Source organism: Phodopus roborovskii, unplaced genomic scaffold (assembly GCF_943737965.1).
Source record: "Phodopus roborovskii unplaced genomic scaffold, PHOROB, whole genome shotgun sequence".
In the NCBI taxonomy this organism is placed as follows: domain Eukaryota; kingdom Metazoa; phylum Chordata; class Mammalia; order Rodentia; family Cricetidae; genus Phodopus; species Phodopus roborovskii.
Window position 1 is genome coordinate 52,085 of NW_026127053.1, and position 25,321 is coordinate 77,405.

A 25,321-nucleotide genomic window follows, 5' to 3' on the forward strand; every position below is an offset into this window, starting at 1 on the left:
GAATTAAATAAAAACAAAGCATCTCTGATTATAAGAAAGTAGAGTTTCTGGTTAATAGTTATTAAATAATAGAACCAAGAAGAGTCTTTAAAATAATACTTATGTACCAACAAAACTTAGTCACTCGGTGGTGGTGGCCTTGGCGGTGGCACATGCCTTTAATTCCAGCACTTGGGAGTCAGAGGCAGGTGGATCTCTGTGATTTTGAGGCCAGTCTGGTCTACAGAGTGACTTCCAGGACAGGCTTCAAACTATACAGAGAAATTCTGTCTCGAAAACCAAAAACAACACAAAAGAAAACAGAAAAATTTTGTCATGGTAGAGCATAATTTCTACTGTACCTATGTGGGAGTTTTATTGAGGTTTTAATAAGGATTGGGGAAAACAGATAGGCTGAATAGGTGTTTATTCAGGGAGAAATAACTTACAACATAGACAGATGAACACCAGCAGGTTCCTGGTCCCAAGGATGCATTCAGATGCTCTCTGTCCCCATACAGCAGGCAAGAAAGCGATCTGGGGCCCCTTCTCCAGACCTAGTTCCCCCAGAAGGTCTGCTTCTCTGGGCGTGGTCAGTGCCACAGGTGTGGACAAAGTGAATATCTCTCTCACTACAGAGTTTTATCCTTATTTTTCTTTATTAAAAATTATTTGTTTTTATTTTATGTGCATTGGTGTTTTGCCTGCATGTTTGTGTGAAGGTGTCAGATTTTGGAGTTGCAGACAGTTGTGAGCTGCTATGTGGATGCTGGGAATTGAACCCAGGCCGTCTGGAAGAGCAATCAGTGTTCTTAGCTGATGAACCATCTCTCCAGCTCTATTTTTCTTTTTGCAAAACATGTTTTTAAGGCATCGCACTGGTTCTATCTCAAAGCACATCTAATATGAAGCAATTGCTTTCAGGGCCATTTTTTTTCAGTTAATGTAAACAAATGTTAATCTAAGACAATAGAGAGTTTACAAGAATAAAGAAAGTCCTGAATAAAGCAGATGTTTAAAATGATTCTATAAATCATTTTTATTTTGGTGCTATTATAGTTTTAATAGAACATACAAATGCACAAATGAATAATGATTATTCAAAAGTATGAAAGTTGGGGCAAAATCACCAACGAATGACTATAAGCTGGCTTTTGAAAAAGCAGGCATTATGTATACATGTATGTATGCATATGTGTGTGAATAAATTTTCACTTTTACCAGAGATAGGAAGGTGATAAATTTAAATCTAAAGGAAGAAGTAATCTGCAAATAAGAAAATGGCCCAAGATGATCACTCTACTCCTTTATTAATGGAAATGTTTTATGGCTAGGGAATTTACTTAAAGGTTCTGCCAAGGTAGGGTGAGGGTGGTGTTAATCCTAGAACTCGGTGAGTTCAAAGCCAGCCTGGTCTACAGAGTTTCAGGACAGCCAGGGGTACAGCTCTATCTCAGAAACAATAAGAATAACAAAAATGTCTGCTAAGTATTGTTCTTGGAACCAAAGATGGCACAGAATGTGTTGCACTTTTGAATCCACATTCTAACCAGAATACACATATAGAGCTGCAAGTATGGCTATAAGACATAACTCAATGTAACGATGTGAATATTACTTAGGGAGGGAAAATTTAAAGCAGAGAAGAGGATTAGACCAGCAGTTATCCCTGCCCTCGTCACCACCTGCAGCTGAGAAATTCAGAAATGTCTGGACTATTTTGCATTGTTTGTAAAACAGGGCCTTACAATGGCGCCCTGGCTAGTCTAGAATTTGCCATGACTTGTGCATCACTCAGCCTTGTATGAGCTGGGATTATAATCTCGCATCTCAACATGCAGCTCAAATTGAAGACATTCCTGATTGCCACATCAGAATGGGTAGATGATGCTCCTGGCATCCAGTGGGTAGAGTCCAAGGATGCCATGAAATCTCCTACAGCCCATAAGACACCCTTGCTCCACTAGGCAACACCACAATGCTGCAGCTCAAAATATAAACAGCGCTGAAGTTGAGTAACTCTGGATTATAATCACACTGTGGAGGCTGCTGTTTAGACAGAATGGTTAAGGAAGGCCTTTGTGCGGAGTTTCCATTTGAATACAGATTTGTGTGAGGCAAAGGCAGAAATCTAGAGTAAGGGCAGGGAAAAGAGCCACCAGTGTGCAATGCAGATGTGCATGCGGTGTTCTTTGGGAACACTGCAGATCTAGCATGCCTCTAGCAAAGTGAGCAAAGGGTAAAGAGAAGGTCAGTCAGTGGCTTATGCGCATTCTTCTAGGTTGCAGTACATATTTTGAATTTTTACCACAGTGTCAATGAAGTGTGATTCATAGCAGTTAATTCTGGGCACCACTAAAATATTAACTATTTTATGTCCACACTTGTTTGGAGCTTTGAGTTTGAGACAGGGTTTCACCATTATCATTTTATTTAGCCTTGTACTTACAGTGATGCTCTGTTCTCGGCCTCCCCAAGTGCCGGGATTATAGGTACATGCCACTACCACACCTAGCAAAAAATTTAACTATCTTATCTAAGACCACTTCACCAATCAATTGGAAGTTGATGAGTATTTTTGTCTTTTTTGTTGGTAACAGGGTGTTAAACCAGGTCTACTTCCTAAGCAAGTGCTTTACCACCAGCAAAAGTGGTATACTTTGTGCAAAAGCTTATGAAATTCTGTGTTTAGTTGTAATACAGTATATATATATATATATATATATATATATATATATATATATCCTTATTGATTTTGCATTGGTTAAAACTGAACCAGGGATTTATACATACCAAGTATGAGCTCTAACTCAACCCCAAGTTCTACTGACAAATGCTCTTAAAAGCTGATTACTATTTTTTACTGATTTTTACATTTGAAAGGCTATTTCTCTGTGTTTATGTATACCTGAGCATTTGTATCTTGGCAGAGGTCAGGATACCTTAGGGAAGTAGTATCTCTCCTTGCACCATGTGGATTCTGGGAATCAAATTCAAGTTGTTGTTGGCTTGGCAGAAAGTGCCTTTACCTGGTGAGCCATTTCACTGGCCGCTGCTAAACTGTATGAATTTTAGTGTGTGTATATTATAATGAGGAGGGATTTTTTGGACTCAATGTTTGCTACATAAGTACTTCCATCATTGAGTTATTAATGTATTCTGAGACATGATCTCATGAAGTTACCCAGGCCAGCTTTGAACTTACACTGTAGTCCAGGTAGTGTTTGAGTTTGTGATCTTCTTGCTGCATGCAGCTTTCTAAAGAGCTGCAATCACAGGCATTCATAATGAGGCCCAAGACACTTTCAAAAATCTAGTGAAGGGCTGGGGATGTAGATTAATCTGTAGAGTATTTGCCTAAGGTGCATGACGTCTTGGGTCCAGTCCTTGCAGTTTTATAAAACTGGGCATGGTGATACATGCCTTTAATCCCAGCAATGAGGAGGTGAAGGCCAGACGATCAGAAATTCAACGTCATGTTAGGCTACATAGAGAGTTTGATCCTAGTCTGGGCTTTATAAATTCCTATCTCAAAAATAAAAATCTACCAGCTAAAATATTTGTATTTTTAAAGGACTCATCACAGGCTGCTCGAAATTCGTGCAATCATTTATATCTCCTTCAAAGTAAAGCAATGTTTTTATGGTCAATTTTCATGTGTATTGTGTTTAATTTAAGAGTCAAGCATTGAACTGTTTATCCATGTGAACTACCTATATCTAGAAACGAAATCAGGAACAAACTAAGTTGCTTAAGAGAACAAAGCAGTTTTCAGGGGACTGTGGAAGAAAGTGAGCAACTCTTGTATATGAACATTCTGGATTCAGATGTGTCTGCTCCTGAGCACGTATCAATCTGGTTCTCCCATTTCCTTGATAAAATAAAGATGGAGCTTCGGACTATGGACTACAGCAGACATGGTGAAAAGTACATTGCACAGTTGAAGGGACACACTATGGGAATAATATAATATAACAGGATTTAATCAGAACTTGGTCATTAATTTGCATACAATCTCTCCAAGTTTCAGTGTTTTCCTATGTTTTATGAAATCTCTCAGATTGCTCTTGTTCCAGTCATATTTCAGTGTCCTGAATACAAGGACACTCATAATGCCACCTTAGAACACATTTTTGAAAGCCAGAAGTAGAAACATAATGCTTGTTAAATACAGATCTAGGTGCTAACTCTATACTAACACTATTCCTCATAACCTAAATACAATATTGTTACCTTAGTGACTCTTCCTTGAGAAGACCATACCCATGTTCTTGAGTGTGTCTTACTTTTTGACAAGTGTCTCTGTTTGTTTGTTTTTTAACTCTTTCATATAAAATTTTATAGTCAAATGCTGGTCCTATTCTTATTTTTTCATGAATTATTTTTTCAGTGCTGGGGATGGAGCCCAGCACCTTGCACATCCCAGGCAAAGCACTCTGTCACTGAGCTATACCCCCAGCCAAGGTCTCAGGACATAGCCCAAGCTGACATTGAATTCATGAGCCTTCTGCCTCCTGAGTGCAGGGATTATCGTTGTATGCCACCATACCTAGCTGTTTATCCATTTACTCACTCGCTCACTTCTTTATATGTTGTGAAGCAAAGTTGCAATTTTTTGTTCTTTTCTAGATTTTTTGAGACAGGGTTTCTCTGTGTAACAGCCCTGGCTGCCCTGAAACTCGCTCTGTAGACCAGGCTGGCCTCAAACTCACAGAGACCCGCCTGCCTCTGCCTCCAGGGTTCTGGGATTAAAGGTGTTTGCCATTACCACTCAGCTAAAGTTGGAGTTTCTATTTTTTAAAATTTGTCAATATTTTTATTCTTTTCACATATTACATAAAGTTAGAATTTCCTTTTCCTTCCTCCCTCCCTCCCTCCCTCCCTCCCTCCCTTCTTTCTTTCTTTCTTTCTTTCTTTCTTTCTTTCTTTCTTTCTTTCTTTCTTTCTTTCTCTCTTTCTAAGACAGGGATTCTCTGTGTAGCCCTGGTTGTTGTGGAACTAACTGTGTAGACCAGGCTGGCTGATCTCAAACTCACAGAGATCCAACTGTCTCTACCTCCCGAGTGCTGGCATTAAAGGCGTGTGCCACCACTGTCTGGCTGGAATTTCTTAAGAAGAGATTTTAACATACTTTTAAAAACATAGTCATTGTCATTATCTTTTATTTTTGTATGTGTATACATTTATGTACTGGTCCATGTGCACGGGGAGGTCAGAGGTCAATGTCAGTTGACTTCCCAAACGTTGTCCCTCATTTTTTAATTTTTAAATTACAGGGTGTGTGTGCATGTGTGGGCTTATGTGCACCCTCGTACATGTATGGAGATCTGAGGATAATTTTCAAGAGTCAGTTCTGTCCTTCATCAATGAGGTCTTGGTTATTAGGCTTAGCAGCAAATGCTTTTACCTGCGGAGCCATCTTGCTGGCTAGAGACTTCCAGCAGATTTAAGTATAGGCATTGATGAAAGGAGAGAGGCACTTAGAGGAAGGCCAGGGCGCACAGGCTACACAGTAGTGGGATGCTTGGGAATCACCCCAGCTCATTTTTCCTGACACTTTTAGAGAAGGAAATAACTTGCTCCCTTGAACTAAGCAAATTCTGTCCACTTCAGTGTTCGAAAAGAAAATAACTTTTCTTGTGAAAGAGCAGAACCCTGAACACAATTTCACCTTTCATTCTTGTTACTTTGTTCCTCTCCTCCCAGCGGAGGGAAAAATCCAGGGCCTTGCATGAGCTAGGCAAGTGCTCTACCACAGAGCTAAATCCCCTTAACCTTTCATTTTTGATAGTTTAGACTTTGCATACAACGCCAGGTACTCCACAAGCATTCTTTTGGTATAACAAAAGCAGAAGACTGACGGCTTAAAGCTAAATATTGAAAAACCATCATGGATTCCTGATGGGAGATGTCATTCTGTATGTTTCTCATACTGGTTAATAATAAAGCACTGTTGGCCAATAGGAAAGGAAGATAGGAGGGACTAGGAGACAAGGAGGAAATAGGAAGTAGTAAGGAGGAGTCAAGATGGAGAGTCTGAAGAAAACAGTATGCCGCCGGCTCCCCGGTAAGAGAAATACATAGATCAGCAGAAATGGGTTAATAATTAAAGGCAGGGCTAGTCAATAAGAAACAAGTAACCGGGCCAACAGTATTGTATCAAATACAGAGTCTCTGTGTGTTATTTGGGGCTGGTGGCGTGGCGGCAGGACATGACCAGCGGTGGCGGGCAGAAAAAACCAAACTCCTTACAGATGGCGCCCACGTGGCTAATAAGAACTTCCACTTAAAATTTAACAAAAGGTTAAAAAAGGGTTTTAGAAACAAAAGAACAAAGATAAGCAAGGTTTCTTGGTAACAGCAGTTTTCTCGGTTGGACTCTGTTTTGCGAGAGACAAGCAGATATTTGCGCGGCTCCTTAAAGGGAAGGTTCCTGACTCAGCTTAAGTGGCAAAAAACCGCACAGCTTTTAAATAACTCTGCTAACAATTTATTGGTGTGTATGAGAGATGGCAATGGCAGTGACCACATCTCCAAGCCGGCAGCATGCTTTCTGGGTGGCAGCGCAGACCAAGGCGGTGAGCACAGCTTTCCGTGCTGGCGCTAAAAGTACCCGCCACCATCTTTGGTAAACCGCGTCTGACACAGCTATGACTTTCATTTTAGCAATGTTGTTGTTTACCAGATAAAAGACTTGTGGCCAGAAAAAGATAAAGATTTACAGTAGAGACAGATTCACATTAAGAAAAGGTGCTAAAAGTTTACAGTGTGTTTAAAAAAAAAAATACATAGGCTTGGGAGAGAAAAATAAAATGGTTTTAAATAGACAAAGAGGAACTGGGTGTGGTGGCACACGCCTTTAATCCCAGCACTCAGGAGACAGAGGCAAGCAGATCTCTGTGATTTCAAAGTAAACCTGGTATGCAGAGTGAATTCCAGGACAGATAAGAATTACACAGAGAAACCCTGTCTCAAAAAATAAAAAATAAAAAGTAAAAGAAACAGAGTAATAATAAAGCCACATAAAGATGAAAAGCTCAGAGAGAATCTGGTTACTGTATGCTATTGTGTTGTCTCTACATTGTTTGACTGCTGAGAAAATAACAACTGATAAAGGAAATGCTGCTGGATTAATTCAATTTATATATTTTAAAAATGCTTTGACTCCAACATTTAAGTTCAAGGACAAGTTACTGGGGAAAAGGATTTCTATTTTTGTTTCCACAGAAAATGAAAAGCTATGGATTCCTTCCAGACTAATGTGGTTTGATCAAGCCAGGCCCCCTGAAACAGTCGCTGATGATCCAACATTCAAAACAGCTTGGACAAAGCAGCCTCGAAGACTACAGCCAAGATTTCTGCAACTTCTCAGGATCCCCCATGACAGCGCCCCCTGTCAGCAGGAAGTAGTTTGGAAAGAACGACGCCCAAATTCCCAAATATTGTTTATAAATGTTTGTTTTCATTTAAATGGACTTGGTTATAAATGGGTAATGATCACAGCCAATTCTTTTTAAAGGTAAAAAGGGAATTATGGTATAGATATGAATACTTTGTTTTGGAATGGATTTTCATTTATTGATACAATTTAAGGTCAATTTTGTCATATGTATATTTCTCCTCTTGTTTGTATAGCTCATTTAGAAATGTAATGTATAATGTAGTACAGATTATAGATAATTACCTATGATAGTCAAAGCTTAGAGTTTAGTTAGGGTTTTCAAGATACACAGAGATGTATTTAAGATAGATAGGAATTCTTCAAATCTTTCAAAGACCTACAGAATATGGCATTTAAAATGGTTTAGGGTTTTTCTTGACAATGAGACATAATTGTTCCTGGCAACACCACCTGCGTCAGAAAGGAAGATGAAGATGGACATTGAAGAAACTCATTATGGAGTTTACTTCCAATATGGCAAGACTAGCCATTTGGACAAGATACTGCTCTTGTCTGGACTGTTTGACTTTATGCTATATAAACTGGACATGCAGGACCCACAGAAAAGTGACTGCTGATTCAAGATGGACATTGCTACAGAGTTCCTGCTTCATGGAAGAGTCTGCGAGACAGTATGCAGGACACAGAGAAAAGTGACTGATAAACTGCCAATACAAGAAGACAGTTTAAAGTTTCCTGTGTTGCTGAAGAGTCTGCTAGACACACTATGGCCTATGGGCTGAAGATGGAAGATTACAAAAGAACCTTGGGTGACCAGGCAGTGAGTTGTCTCTGTCATTTCTAGAGCTTATATATTATCCTTCTGTGGTCTTTGAAGGAGTTGAAGACAGATAGTTATGGTTATAGTTTTCCTTAGTTAGGCTTACAGATAGGTTACATATAGGACTTTGGACTCACAAATATAGGATAGATGATAGAATAGTTTCCTTTAATCTTGCTAAATGTTAATGGACTAAATATTGTTAACTGTGATTCTTATTGGATAACCGTTGTGTTATATATTTTGCTGTGTTAAGGTTAAACCCCTTCTTTTTATTTAGACAGAAAAGAGGAGATGATGGGAGATGTCATTCTGTATGTTTCTCATACTGGTTAATAATAAAGCACTGTTGGCCAATAGGAAAGGAAGATAGGAGGGACTAGGAGACAAGGAGGAAATAGGAAGTAGTAAGGAGGAGTCAAGATGGAGAGTCTGAAGAAAACAGTATGCCGCCGGCTCCCCGGTAAGAGAAATACATAGATCAGCAGAAATGGGTTAATAATTAAAGGCAGGGCTAGTCAATAAGAAACAAGTAACCGGGCCAACAGTATTGTATCAAATACAGAGTCTCTGTGTGTTATTTGGGGCTGGTGGCGTGGCGGCAGGACATGACCAGCGGTGGCGGGCAGAAAAAACCAAACTCCTTACAGATTCCTAGTTCCCTGAAGCTGTTCCCTGAAAGTCTGTGGCTTTTTTTTTTTTTTTTTTTTTTTTTTTTTTAATTAGGTGGAAATGGAGATTTGGATAACAGAGAACTGTTGTTTGCATAGACTCTATCTGCAATAACATCTCTTTAGCATTAATTAGAAGATAGTTCAGTGATGTGATTAAAAAGATGCCAGGAAGTAGCTACCTTCAAATATAACTAACGTAAAATAACCACACTCGGAAACCCCATTTCAAAGTCGGGTAGTAATAACAGATACTTCTAGTGAAGGAGAGGAAAACTTAAAAGGGGGAGGGGGTTGTGGGAAGAAACATTTGCCATTTTTCTACAGCCCTCCTTATTAGGTTTCACATTTCTTGACAAAGTTTAACATTAATCTCCTTATCTTTGTAAGCATATCATATACCACAGTGCCTTGCATATAACAAGCAATGGGAAGAATTGTGCCCATAGAAACTAATTCTCAGACATTAATCAGAGAACAATGCTCTAATCCTAAATGAGTGTTTTAAAAACAAAACTAAGCAGCAATGATCAAAAAACTCCAGAAATAGCACCGAAAAGATGGAATGCCAGTTCATCAGGAAACCAAATCTGGACAGAAATATCTTTCAAATAACATTTACTCTCTCCCTTTGTTCTAATCCTGTCCCCACCCAGCAAAGTAAGATCTGTAATTTGGTTTGCTAAGTGACCACAACCATCAAACAGGACCTAAGTGCAGAGAGCACAGATGGCTACCACGGTTAGGGCATCTTTTCCAATACAGAATCCTGCCTTGCCTTTGTCAAGAATTATCAGGTATCTGGGAGTCCTTGTGGCTGCCTGTAGTCCTAGCTACTCACTGGACTGGTGACAACGAGGTGTCTGGAGTTCAAAGCCAGCCTGGGAAACACAGCAAGATACTTTCCCAAAACTACATGACAAAACACTTTAAGCTACTCTGCCACACAGACACTAACCTGGACCCAAAAGAGAGAAGAAAAGAATAGGATAGGACCCTTGCATCTCACGTGAACCAATGGCTTTCAAATTCTTGTAAGACTTTGGAATTCCTTAGGAAATTTATCCTTTACTTTTTCTGAGATTAGAGTGTATATTACCTTTCTTTAATAAATTCTACTTGGCTACTTTCCTATATTTTCTCAGGAGATGCTAATCCATTTTACACGATGGCAATTAAGTGTTAGTAGCAAATCTCATTGGTTCTTTATTAGGACTTCTAAGTCCTACATCGGAAGAGAATGATTTCAATGTCATTAAGAAGGCAGAGAGAGTCTGAAAATGGCAGCAGCTATCAATTAATTTTACAAAACCTCCCAGCTGGTAAAGTCCTTGAAAGACACAACATTGTGTGTAATTATTTTCAGCTCATTTTATGCTGATTTTATTTTCAATCTCCAGTTTAAAAAAAAAAAAGCAGAAACACAAACACTAATACATCCCTAAGCAGTGAGAGTCATCTCAAGTGCCAGAAAATGAGGAAGCACAAGCTAAACAGCCAGGGTCCATCTTGTCAATAACACTCTTCACCAAAAGCCCTAACCATGTTGGACAGTGTACTTTCCTCATTCTGGGTTTTGATATAAACATAAGATTTTAATAATGTGTGCATCTTAGAAACAGACCCACATCAAAAGCAGTTTTAACTGGAAATTAAATCACAAACACCAGGCACGATGGTAGCCCTTTTTTTCTCATTAAAGCTGCCAACATTCTGGAAGCCATTTCTGGCTCATTCACTGCTTCTAGACACTGGCATTAGGTGGAAAAGCCTTGGCACTCAGAAGACTCATCTTTTCTGCCATCACATTTCAAATGACTGATTAAAAATCATAAACGATTTATGTACAGCTTACGTTGCTCACAACAGTCACAACGCTTCCATGGGCATTTTCATTCTGAAAATATGATCAGTATGGGTAGATTAACAAGCTACGGGGGGGGGGAGGCAAAAGAAATGCCACCTTATCATCAAACAAGTGCTTTTACAAGGTAAAGAGATAACATTTAACTAATATACCCAGTGGACTTAAAAACAAACAAACACGGAAAAAACATTCCACTTGAAAAAAAATCACTAGGAGCCACTCAAGATGGCACTAGACAGAGTCATTTTTCATTCTGGATGCTGAATTCATCAGAAAGAACAACTGTTGGTTACAAGGAATTCACTCTCCGTCTCTGTCTCTCTCTGTCTTTCTCAGATGACACTCGCAGAGTCACATCTGCATTTTGTTTGAAAGGAAATCGTATTATTCTCTTTTACCAAGTATTAGTTTAAATGCCAGCTACTTCCTTCAACACCCTCCCCCAAGTAACCTCAAAGTAAATAAACTTATTATTCAGCCATGTTCCTGCAGAAGTTTGAATCACACCAAGAATGCATAACCTTAAAAGGCAATGTTTTCCCTCCCCTTGCATCCTGTTATTTAAGCTATTTTAAGTCCTTGTCTGGAGAAAGCTGAGCCAGAATTCAAGTGGTTTTGATTTTAGCTGCTGTTTTACACTGCCTTTGCTTAGGTGGTATGCGCTATAATCCATCATTTCAAAAGCATCTTTTGGGGTGCTACTTTGCCCTATAAATCTGACAATAAGTAAGATGAGGACTTCCTTTGACCCTGAGGGTGTGTGTGTGTGTGTGTGTGTGTGTGTGTATTGCTTTAACTCTCTTTAGTCTGTCTAAATCTGGTGTTTTTCCTATAAAGAGGTTGCAATTGTGTGCCCTCATATGCAGTACATATGTGGCTTCTGCAATGAGCCATTGTGGCTAGTGCTCATCACAATTTAAAGAAAATCAAGTGCAGACAAACACTTTTTTTTGAAAAGCTGGGATTAAAATGTTCAATTTAGCTTAACCAATGTAATACAAATTCTTTTATTTAGAAAACTTTTAATAAGAATTCAAATGTGTAATAATTCATTTTCATAAAAACATTGATTTAATGTTTTTGGCTAGAGAGATGGTTCAGTGGCCAAGAGTACTTGCTGCTCTTGCAGAGAACTATGGTTCAATTCCCAGCAACCACCTGGTTGGCTTGCAATCATAACGTCTGTTCCAAGGTGTCTGACACCCTCTTTCTGACCTCTGAGGGTACCAGGCACACATGAGTGCTCAAACATACATGCAGGCAAAACACATCACACAGGATTCAATGGCAGATTTCCAAAGGGTCTGAAGACTGGGACCGGTCCAGAAGGCCAAGACTGCACAGTCAGAAATGTTTCTAAATTTTCTTGTATGTTTCTAACCGTTTCGCTGTTGTCACTCTTCCCACTCTGAAAATATTTATGCATGCATGCGTTCATAGACATGTTCTCACATGTGTGCCGTACAGCTTGCACTCTCACACAGAATATACTTGTATAACTTTCCACAGTGTCAGCACATGGTCTTCAGACCATCCCTAAACAACCACTTCCCTATTTCCTAGATAACGAGCCAGACACCATAATGAAAGAGTGCTAGTTAATTCATTTTAGTGGAGCTGCAGTTTTTATTCATTCATTTAGTTTTGTGATCCAAGAGTCTCGGGTAAAAGATGTTGGCCTTGTTAATTAGCTGAGGCTAGCCTTCAATTCCTCTTCTTGTCTCAACTTCCAAACTTTGGGATCGTAGCTTTGTACCACCATGCCTGCTTTCCTTTTTATCTGTTTGATCACTCGTTCATTTTTCTTGGTGTGGCTCTAGAAATATGTGTATATATGTATATGCACACACACATGCATGCCCTGGGTCTCCTATACACTAAAAACAGCTCTACCATCTATTGACAAAACTGGCCTCACAGCTTTTGCATTTTTATGCTTTAACTTATAATTAAACAAATGTAGAGTGGTGTAGTCTTAGTTAAAACTGAAAGTAAACTTACTAAATTGACAGTGACTTTTGTGGCTCTGCAGTTTCTATATACTAGACAATATCAAGTAATTGGAAGCAATTCAACTTCCTGGTCTGAGAGAAATCTGGTATAGCTAAATCACCACAACCAAAATGTCTTGGCTATATTTGGTGGGCAACTTCAAAAGGAATGCACCACACTGTTCCTGGCCACTTAAGAATTCCAAGTAATTTCTTGTGTTTCAAAAGTCCCGGCTTTCATGTTTATAAAGTTCACTATAGCATGCTTTGGGGAAGAAAAAGAAGAGTCATGTTTTATTATTATTTTAATAGATTTATTTTATTTTTATGTATGTATATGTGTGTGTGGGGGGGAGTATACACATATGTCATTGCAGCTACCCAAAGTTCAGAGGAGGGTATCTGATTCCCTGGAGTTGGAGTTATAGGAGGTTGTGAACCCCCTTTATGGATGCTGGGAGTTGAACCCACATCTTCTGCAAGAGCAGCAAGTAGTCATAACCAGTGAGTTACCTTTCCAGCCCTCAAAAGCCCTATTATAAAGATAGCGTTTTCAGGACCAAAGCCAAACTGACAGGACATAAGTTACCTGAGATTCATTGTTTGAGGCAAGTAATAATACAGAAGAAGCTATTTTTCTGTGTCCAAGAAAACACTCCTCCACTGCTGGTGGGAGTGCAAACTTGTGCAGCCAGTTTGGCGATCAGTATGGCAGTTCCTCAGGAAAATGGGAATCGGTCTAGCAGAGGACCCAGCAATTCCACTCTCAGGCATGTACCCAAATGATCCACATCCATGCAACAAGGATATCTGTTTGACTATTTATTCATAGCAGTGTTGTTTGTAATAGCCAGAACCTGGAAGCAACCTAGATGCCCCTTAACCAAAGAATGGATAAAGAAAATGTAGTACATTTCTACAATGTAGTACTTCTCAGAGGAAAAAAACCAATGAAATCTTGAATTTCGCAGGCCAATGGATAGAACTAGAAGAAACCATCCTGAGTGAGGTAACCCAGTCACATAAAGAAAAGTGTGGTATGTACTCATTCATATATGGATTTTAGACACAGAGCAAAGGATATTAGACACAGAGCCTACAATCCACACATCCAGAGACACTACAAAGCAAGGAGGACCTAAGTGTAACATACATGGTCCCCTGGAAAAGGCGACAGGGACTAGATCTCCTGAGCAAATTGGGAGCATTGGGGGAGGAGGGAGGGAGGAGAAAGAGACAGGGAGAAATGGAAGGGAGAGGAGAACATGAAGGACCAGGAAGACTGAGTCAGGGGAGGAATAGAGGAGAGCAAGAAAAGTGATGTCTTTTTTTTTTTTTAAAGATATTTATTTATTATGTATACATTGTTTCTCCTGTATGTACACCTACCGGCCAGAAAACGGCACCAGATCTCATTATGGATGTCTTTTTTAGCCATCATGTGGTTTTTAGGAATTAAACTCCAGACCTCAGGAAGAACAGCCAGTGCTCTTAACTGCTGAGCCATCTCTACAGCTCCATGGCTTAGCTCTAACCAAGTGGGACTTGGTTAGGCTAAGGAGTGATATCGCAGTTAAATAAGGGTCAGGATAAACAAATAGGCAGAATAGATGTTTATTTAGGGAGAAATAACTTACAACCTAGACAGATGAACACCAGGAAATTCAACCAGATCCTCTCCTGTCCTAGTCAAGCCAGAAAGAGAGCCTTTCCTGGCTCCCCTCAGACCTCCTTCCACAGGTCACTCCTCCCATGGCTCCACCCCCCAATGGGCGTGGTCAGTGCCATAGATGACTATCTCACTACAATTCCCCTTTTAGTCTAAAGAAAAGATTTAGGCCTAATACAAAACTATATACAAAACAGTGAATAACAAGTGTGCTCTAAGAAAAGGAAAATCGAGAACAAAATGACCTACATATCTAGTCCTAGGGTGAGGGCATAATGGAGTTTACAATAGAGGTGTCCTAAACTGGAAAATGTAAGTCTAGTACCTAATATATCTAACTAGGAAGAGAGAATAATAGTTGTGATAGTTTAATCTTCAACCTCATCCAGACCTGAGAAGGAAATTAACAATACTAGAGTAGACAGGAAATGCGGATGGACAACTTCCAAAAGGTGCAGCAAGGACAGAAACAGCAAGCCACCTGAACAGTCACCCTAGGTCTCACAGCCACGTTGGTACACCCAGATTTGGCTAAGGCCAAGAGAACTTGACAGACCACAACAACAGCAGGGAGGTAGAATGTCTTACCCTGACTTGGCAAGGTCAAGCAGTCTTTTATATTTGTCTCCTGCAAGCACATAGGACTGCATGTCCAAATCAGTGGTCAAGGTGCGGGCAATTCTTTGCCCAACAGGCCATTAGCTGAGGCGAGATTGAACTCCAGCAGGAGCAACAACAGTGTCCAACATATTTTCGGGAAAGTGCACGGTGCTGTCAGGAGCAACAGTGTCTCATGTCAATGGAGTAACAATATTAAAACATTTAAATGCCATGTTCTGCATGTCTATGAAGTGATTGAAGATTAAGCATCTATATCTGACTAATCTCATAGGTACAGGAAATGTGAGTGAAGATAATCTGTAATACTCGGGAACTTAGCTAAAAAGACTGATTAAAACTTCCCTGAGCAAAGCAGGAACAAATACTTAAACAATATAACTATTTACATATACATACATGTAAATCCCTAAAATAGAGGTAGAGTATAAGTGTCAAGACAAGAGGTAGAACTATAAAGGGCAGCAAGATAAATATCCCAAATTGTATCAATATACAAAATGTCTTGAATACAAGAAAAGTATACATACATAGACTATGGTAAAACATGTGCATAAAACATTGTAAGTGGAAGTATTTAACACAATATAACAAAATATAAACTTAATTTTACATAGCTTACCACATAAGAATATACAACAATGTAAGCTGTAAAATACTATCTCATTCTTACTCAAATTCTCAAGAAAATAGGCTAATCTTCCTATATGCCATCTAAACCATACCTTTCCCAACCATTCCCTATTCCTGTCTCAAAGATAAACCCGAGTGTAAGCATCACCCAATCCCAAATAACTAAAACCAACCCAAAGACTATGACTATTATCCCAAAATTCCAAGGGTAGGGAAAGGGGGCGTCGTTATTTAAGATTACTTCCTGCTGAAATGGGACGATGATTGCTCCAATGGATGCTGTAGGAAGAAAATTTTTAGCAACCAAATTTCTCAACAGAACTGGCTGTGACATATGTAGCTAGTCACTGTGTGGCAGAAAATTCTTGACTGTAGTTCTATTTGAAACTCTGGCCAGGGTGTAATAAAAAGGTGCACCATTACAGCTAGCTAGTCATGACTTGTCTCGAGCAAAACAGTCTCAAACCGGTTTTAGGGTGATGGTCGTAGTTCCGATGCATCAGGTTGATTCAAGTGGAAACGATGATGTGGGGCCCCATCTTCTTTCCGGAGAGTTCAAAGACTGCTGTTAGGAATCGTTATTGTTCCTTGTGGAAAAGTTACACATCAATATTAAAGTAAAATTTTCAAGATTTAAGGTATGCATTAGGGAAAGACAACAATAAGCATTAAAAGTATGTGAGAAAATTAGGATTTCAGAGAGAAAATTGCATATAAGATATGAGTCCCCAGATTTTGTTTTCTTCTGCCTGACACCAATTGGCTTCTTGATTTAAGGCAGAAACCATGAATTTAATCTTAACAACATGCTTGAATTTAGAGAAGGAAAGCCAAATCCAACTCCGAAGCCAGCAGTGGTTTACAAAAATTGGGACTTCAGGAATACTAGATAGTAGAGAGAAATAGATTTCTATATAGAAATAGTTTACTACAATTAAATATTTTTTTTTTACCATATATCAGATTCTGCTTCCTTAAGTGACTGTTTCTGAAGAGCTGTCTTCTCTTCTGTAGGCACCTACATGTTCAGTGTCTTTTGGCTGTTTGATGATAGGTTTTCTCTGTTTTCCTGTAAAAACAAGAACAGAACACTTCCCCTACCTTTGAGAGGCCTCCGCACACCTCATGGGACCTAATTTGTTGGATGACTTGTCATTTCTCTTCATTAAGATGTTTCTCTTGTTCAACTCGAATCTTGATTAACTTAGATGGTATCCATAGTTTTTCTTCTCCTGTAGATACAAATGCAAAACCCCTACCCCAACATAACACATCTCCTGCTTTCCATTCTGAGGTCAGTACATCCTTGAAGTATACTGGCTGATTTAGTTCAGAAGTTTTTTCTATTGTCCAGTGTCTGCCTTTGCCATACCTTCTACATAACCCAGGAGGCTGAGGCCTTCTGTTTGATTCATTCCTGGGAGTGTTATTTCTAGGGAAGCTTTGCCTACAATGTCTTTTTTAGATGTCCTATCTTACCACAGGTATAACATCTGACATGTTGATATCTCTTCAAGCCTTTGGGGATGGCTTCTCCTACCCAAGCTTCTAAGTCACCATAGTAAGGAACTCTGTTATCTTGATATCTTCTGTGACCTTTAGATATGGCTTCTCCTACCCATGCTTCAGTCTTACTGTCATTATACTCAATGTTGCCTGTATATAGGACCCATTCATCCAAGGGTGCTGATCGCATTTTTAAAGGCCAAAGCACCTGTTTGCACTGAGGATTCGCATTTGCATAAGCTAAAGATTCTATGAGTATTTGCCTAGCATCTATGTCTGCTGTCTCTAACTGTACTGCCCTAGATAATCTTTCTAGAAAGATACTAAAACGTTCTCTAGGTCCTTGCCTTATCTTGGTATAGGGTTCTATCCTCTCTCCTAATTCATGAAACTTATCCCAAGCATTCAAAGCTGCTGTACTGCATAGAGACAAGATATGTTCATCATAGGCAGCTTGGGTTTCTGGGTCAGCATAGAGACCCTCACCAAGAATTTTATCTTGGGGAGCTTTATAACCTTTCTTTAAGCCCTGAAGTTCAAGAGCTTTTGCTTCCTCTCTCCATAAAGCCCTCCATTCTAATTGAGAGGAGCTTTCAAGGACAGCTGATATTAATTGATCCCAATCCTTAGGGGTTACCTTGTTATTCCATGCCCGTGACTCTACTAATTGCTTCACATAAGGTGAGTGCATGCCATAAGAGACTACTGCTTCCTTTATACCTTTTAAATCTTTCATACTTATTGGTTCCCACTGTTATGCAAAGACACCTATTGGATGTTTCTTCGTTGCTGGCTTTTCATGAATAGATATGGGGAAAGCTCCCCTGACCCTAAATGGTGTGGAAAATTTTAAATCTTTTTCATGCCCTGTTACCTGTAGTTCTTCTTCTGATGTATCAGACTGAAGGTCTTCTAAAGCCTGAAATCTATTCACCATTGTTTCTTTGAGTGTCTGAACTTCTTGAAACAAATAACTTTCTAGAGACTTCATTGCATCAGTCAGTTTCTTACTTTCTCCAACTACAAATGATTCCATGTTTTTAATCTTATCATCCTTAGATATTATCTGAATGGCGTGTAAACTGCCTTCCAGAAACAATGTTCTATCTGCTAGCTTGCCATTATCCTCAGACATGGAAGAGATTCTGTCATCTAGTCTTTCTATCTAATGTTCCAGTTTTTTAAACTTATTAGTAGCTTCCTCCGCCCAGGAACGAGCTGTTTCTGCTAGTTTGTTAATGCATTGCATTGTTTCTGTTCTGCTTATTGAGGTATCTGACATGAAACTAATTCTACCTGTCAGCTCGCCAACGCCATCTTCAATATTCTGAACCTTTCTTTCTGTACTTTCTTTGCTTTGAATTCTATCATTTTCAATGTTTCGAATCGTTGTCTCTCTGCTTTGAATTCTATCATTTTCAATATTTCAAATCCTTGTTACTAAGTCTCCTATGGTTTGTACAAGTTCCTTATTGTTTGCTGTAATCTCAAACCATTTCTTTAAGAATATCATGTTAATGATGAAACCCATTGCTATTACAAAATAAAAGTATATATTGGTCCAATCATAAGTTTCTTCTGCTAAAATCCCTTCTACATATGAAGTAAAATAATTCCTAAAGTTCTGCATAGTAAAATTATCTGCCATAGTTATGGAACAATTTATCTCAGATTTTGTATCAGCTTAAATTGCAAAGGATGTTACAGTTACCTTAGGTGTAATTCTGCTGTCCTGGAACTTTGATGCTTTTAGTTGTATATCTCAGCTTGTGGTAGTTACGCCTGGAGGTGTGTCACCAAAAAGCGCCTAGCTGCCGAGGCCCTCTGATCCCGGTTCTGCCGAGAAGTGTGCCACCATATATTGTCCTGCAGTGCCACAGACGGACTATCTCACTACAGAGTGACTTAGACCTGCACTCTGATCTTGATGCAAGCTTTATTTGTTAAATTTCAAACAAAATTAAACCAAAAGGTTATCATCAATTTCACAGAGTTCTTCCTGCTGCTGCTACCCAAGTGCTGGGATTACAGGTGTCTGTGCCAAAAGACTTGGCCAAACGAATCTTTTTGGAATGTGCTTGTGAATTATGGTACTGGAGATATGGTACTCACTCCAGCATGGTAAACAGAAAACTATTCATAGTTCCTTTTTTTTTAAAAGTTAGGCATGCACCCCTGGGCCTCATACGTACAACACTTACATCCTACCTCTGAGCCCCACTCTATATTATTGTGTATGGTTACACTAGGAATGGCGCTGTAGAAAAATCCAAACTGTTGTTTTTCATACGAAATCAATGAGCTACTTATGAATAGAAAGGCATTTCTGTATTCATTGATATAGTACCAATCAGCTATATACAGATGATAAATGGGCAGATAAAGAAATAAGAGAAACATCACCATTCACAATAGCCACAAACAATATAAAATATCTTGGGGTAACTCTAAACAAACAAGTGAAAGACCCGTATGAAAAGAACTTTAAGAAAATAAAGAATTTATAATCCCAGCACATGAGAGTGAGAAGAGTCTGCCCATTCAGTGGCACCCTTTCCACAGAAGGTGTGGCCCAGATTAAGGGTGTGCCCTCCAGCCTCAAAGTCTGGAATAAAGGCCTGGTGTGTAATCCAGCCTCCTCCAACAAGACCAAGCTCCTCCAACAAGTCCACGCCTCATAAGAGTGCCACTTCCTATGAGTTTATGGGGCCAAATGCATTCAAAGTACCACAAGAGGGTTCAGATTTCTATGTCATCACTCCCTGTCTTACTACTATCACACAGGACCCACCTCTCATTAAACCTGGAGCTAGCCTCAGGAATGCTCCTGCCTCAGCTCCAAACACATGAGGCCACACCTGACTTTTTAGATGCCTGCTGGGATTGAACTCAGGTATTCAAGCTTGTTAATAAGTGCTATTAAACCAGGTAGTGGTTGCACATGCCTTTAATCCCAGCACTTGGGAGGCAGAGGCAGGTGGATCTCTGTAAGATTGAAACCAGCTTGATCTACAAAGTGAGTTCCAGGACTGGCTGGATTGTTACACCGAGAAATCCTTTCTTGAAAAACAAAATTCTCAGTTAACAAGTGCTCTTATTCAGTGAGCCAACTCCACAGTGTCTCATGGTTTCAATTTAAGTATTTGACTTTTCATATTCATTAGAAAAATTTTATTTAGAAACTTTTTGGTTGTTTGTTTTTCGAGACAGGGTTTCTCTTATAGCCCTGACTGTCCCAGAACTGGCTCTGTGGACCAGGCTAGGCCTAGAAGAGATTCACCTGCCTCTTTCTCCCTTCCAAGTGCTGGTACTAAAGGCATACATCCCCCTTGATTAGAAATCTATGTATTATCTACTTATGTCTGTGTGTTTTTGTTTCTCGTCTTATTGGAGATTGAACAAGCACTGTATTTATGAACTACATTTATAGCTGTCTTTAACTAAAAAAAGTTTTGAGACAGGGTCTGGCTCAATTGCTCAAGCTAGCTTTGAACTGTGCCCACTCCTGCCTTTATCTCCAGTAGCTGGAGTTATAAATCTTCATTACCAAGCCAAACTAGTGAGGAATAGTTTAATTCAAGTACCTTTTCCACGGTGGTCTCTAAGTTATTCTGTTCATTTTTCATAATTATTGATAACATATTTGTATACCATCATTTATATCCTATTCCAGATGCCTATGCTGAGACTGTTGTCTTCTGCTTAAGCTATATCCCAGGCTTTACATCGCCTTATTATTTCACCGTGTCATTTAGAGATATTTGATTTGGGCAGGATGAATACTCTCCATGTTTCAACAGTCTGACTACCTGATTCAAAGAATAATCTGGAAAGTACATCACGTTTCAGAAAGTCATTGGGAGGAGCTGTGTATGTCTATTGCAGTCGGACTTTTCTTTCCCTCCAGCCAGGTTCCAACTAACCACACAGAAACTTGTTATTAGTTATAAATGCTTGGCAGATAGCTTAGTCTGGTGTATAGCTAGCTCTTGTTTGTTGTTGTTGTTGTTTGTTTTGTCTTTTGTTTTGTTTTCCAAGACATGTTTTTTTTTTTTTTTTCTGTAACTTTGTAGCCTGTCCTGGAACCTGCACTGTAGACAAGGCTGACCTTGAACTCAGAAGATCTGCCTGTCTCTGCCTCCTGAGTGCTGGGATTAAAGGCATGCATCACCATTGCCCTACTTTAGCCAGCTCTTATAACTTAAATTTACCCATTTCTACTAATCTATGTGGGGCTACATGGCTCATGGCTTGTTCCTTTGTTTTATACATGTCTTGCTCCTTTTCTGTCTGGCCGGCGAACATCAGGCTCTGCCCTTCTTTTTCCCAGCATTTCTCTGCCCCAAAAATCCTGCCTAGCAAACGATAAATCAGTTGTTCATTAACAATGAGAGTGATACATATTTACAATTAACAAAGATTGTTCCACAGCAGTCTACAACTGACTAGAAGTTGTGATTGAGTACAGTGTTCTAGCTGGAATCTCCTCTTTCAATGCAAAACAGCTTTTGCTTGAGAAAATGCACGTTTGATAGAGTAATCACCAAATATCCAGGAAGTCCTGAATTCACTTGCCAGCAATGCAAAAATCAAGCATGGTGGTGCATGATTTGAACTCCAACACTTGGGGTGAACAGGGGTGGAGATAGGAAGATCAGAAATTCATGAAAATCCTTGACTACATAGTAAGTTTGAAACAAGCTTGGACTACTGATGAACAAGCCTTCCTTAAGCTTAAAAACCATCTCATTATAAAGACAAACTATGTCCATTCCTATTTATGATTAAACCTTTGCTTCTCTGGCATTGGGCTATGTCTCACCTGTAACCTTAACCCATATAAATATGACAGCTTTAGCTGTCATTGTGTGCCCACGCCCACCCATCACCTATATTAATAACATTGCTGAATGGCGAGACCTTCTTATTCAACCTCTGGCCTGGAAAGTGCTGTTGGTCTTTTCCCTGTGTGTCCTGCATGGGGTTTTGTGTTGTTTGTGGGAGATTTTGTTTTGTTTGAAGAAGCAAACCATATCTCAGTTACTCCAGTGCTGTTTGGTCTGAATCATTTGTTCATACATTCCTACTCTGTTTTTGTAAGTAACTGTCTAGATGCTTTAAGTTCTTAACTAACATCCTTTAGATAAGTCTATGTGAGGTAAACCTGGTGACCCACATCCATGAGCCAGCACTCAAAAGGCAGAGGCAGCAAAAGCCCATATAGATGCTTTTCGCCAGATATTGTCTCAAAGCAAAAGGAAACACAAAAGAACTTCTTAAGAGCCACACGGGCTAATGAGTGTAGCTATAATACTTGCATAGCATGGAGGAGGCCCTGGGTGCCATCCCGGCACGGCCAATCAAAAGGAAACAAATTATACCAGTTTTTGCCTACTAGGTCTGGATGCATGACTTATTCCTTGGCCACAAGTGAGTAAAGTGAAAATTTCAGCCTGGCCAATTTGATAGGCCAGAAATTGAGAAGTAATAGGACTTCACTCTTGTCCTTCCATTTATTTGCCTCGTGATTTTATTGAATTAAAAATAGCTAGACAAGGGGTTGGAAAGATAGTTCAGTGATTAAGAGCACTGAATGCTTTTCTAGAAGACCCGGCTTCAATTCCCAGCACCCATATGGCAGCTCACAACTGTTTATAACTCCAAGATCTGACACCCTCATACAGACATACATGCAGGAAAAGCACCTATGTAAATTAAAAGTAAAAACCAAAAACAAAGCAAACAACAACATAAAAAACAGTCAAGGTAGGAAGAATGCTTAGCATGTGTAAGGTCCTGGGTTCCAGTCTAGGCTTCCCAATTCTAGGAAAAGCCACTTTTGTTTGGTTGTTTGTTGTTTCCTCATAAGACAGGGTCTCCTGTAGTTCATGATCTCTTATGGAGCCTAAGATGATTTCAAAATCCTGATCTTCCTGCTTCTATCATTAAACTGCTAAAATTAAGCGCACACACTCTGCCTTAAGGCAGTCAGTCTATTATTTGGGGGTAAAGTGAGATCCATAGTTCTGGAGGTGCCAATTCTTTTTTAATTATTTTGTTGTTGTGCATTTGTGTCTTGCCTGCATGCATGTCTATGTGTGGGTGTCTGGTTTCCTGGAACTGAACTGCAGACAGCTTTGAGCTGCCAGGTGGGTGCTGAGAATTGAATCTGGGCCTTTTGAGAGAACAGCGAGTACTCTTTCCCACTGAGCCATCTCCCCAGCCCCAAGATGGCGAATCTTTTTGTTTTAAATTTTTAATTTATGTGTTGTGTATGAGTGATCTGCATAAATTCTTGCATGCCAGAAGAGTACATTATATACTACTACTATAGATCTTGAGAACACAGTTTGTAGTTCATAGGTCACATTAGGAAGTTCTTGTGTGTGTGTGTGTGTGTGTGTGTGTGTGTGTGTGTGTGTGTGTGTGTGCGCGCGAGCATGCATGAGCATGTGTGGCAGGTTGTCAAAGCCCCTTTATTGTGATTTTTGTAGATATGAAGTGGCTTAGGCTAGGTGCGCAGGTTAAACATTGGCTGATTTGAACTTGTTCAGTGGGTGAGTCCAGATTTGCCTAGTAACTGGCCCTGGGGAGATTAGTGTTAGAAATACTAGTGAAAAGGATGGGAATGGAGGGTGAGTTGGCTTCTGGTTACTTTGCATGTGAAAGACACTATTCCCATCACTTGTTTACTACTATGTCTAGACCTTGGGCAGGGGCAAGGGCAAGGACTTTGTCTCTGGAATCAGCAAAACCCAATGAGTCACACCATGGGAATGCCTTCAGATAAAAGGCTCGATTAAAACAGGCTTCTGTAACATATTTCTTAATTTGATTTCCTAATGGCTGTCTGATTCAGGGGTTTCCCTTTGATAGCAGAAGCACGATAGTACGGGCACCGAAATCCCAAGGAAAGATCTGGGGATGGAACCCAGGGGCTCAGACATGCCAAGCAGGGTCTAACTGCTGAGCCACACTAGCAGCCCCACCAACTGGCTTTTACCTGCTACCATAAGGGCGGGCTTTGCTGCCTGCACTCCCTGCACTCCCAACCCCCAGGGTTCTTTCTGGGCTGAGGTTCCCCTTATGACCACCTAGGGGCTGCTGTGCCCAGCCTTGGGTCAAAAGGCCCTGACTTCACAGGTTTTGTTTATCCTCCGCTGACTCATTTCCTGGCAGTTTGGGTAGAAATAGGAGAACAAAGGAAGGTGGAAAGGAGACAATGGAGCCCATAAGGTGCTTTCTCCTGACAAGCAGGGGTCTCTGCATTTCAGATCACCAAGAATCTCACAATAACCACATTGCATTTCCCCTGCCCGATGCTTGAGGGCGGGGCAAAGGATCAGACCACAATTATACCTCTTAGGAAGTGGGAAGTCAGTGATGACCAATCTACAATAGATAGGCGAGAGAGGGGGGGGGGGGGTAGGTATAGAGGAAGGAACTGGATGTCCATGGGATGGGGAAACAACAGAGATGTCATTGGGGGATTGGGGTGTGTGGGAGGACTGGAGAGGATCAGGTGGTGATGGGGAGGAAATTTAGGGTGGAGAAAGGGAATACAGTGAGAGATAACTGGAACTGAGGGGGATATTTGGGAGATCATATGGAAACTTAGTTCAGTGGAAATTTCCTAAAATATATGAAGGTGATCCTAATGAGCCGTCCTAATAGTGAAGGAGACAGAGTCACATCTGTCCATTTTTTGTCACTAAACTAGGCTTCCAGGACCAGAAAAAGGTCACATTCTATTGAGTTGAAGGGCAAGGGGGTCCAATGGGAATCGCCAAACAACCCAGGCTATTGTCAAGACAATAGCAACAGTTACTCTCTGCAAACTGCAACAGGGTCAAATTAGTGAGGACAACACCAACACAACTCATTGAACATGAAGAAATTTAACTGCTAACTAGACGCACAGATGATAGACATACAGGTTGATTGATGACAGACAGACAGATATAGATAAATGCTTCCATACCTACCTACCTACATGTATACAAAGATGAAACACATACAGACAGCTAGATCTATGTAATGATAAACTAAACACTAAAAACATGGTACTCTGATGGGAGATGTCATTCAGCAAATATGTTTCTCTTATTGGTTAATGAATAAAGCTCTGTTGGCCAATAGGAAAGCAAGATAGTCAGGACTAGGAG

At 39.9% G+C, this 25,321-nt stretch overlaps 1 long non-coding RNA gene across 1 annotated transcript in view; it reads right to left on the reverse strand.

Moving 5' to 3' along the window:
* LOC127214780 (uncharacterized) overlaps window positions 1-25,321 on the reverse strand; it is a 158,397-nt gene that overhangs the window by 27,273 nt on the left and 105,803 nt on the right. The gene's annotated exons all lie outside the window — the stretch shown is intronic.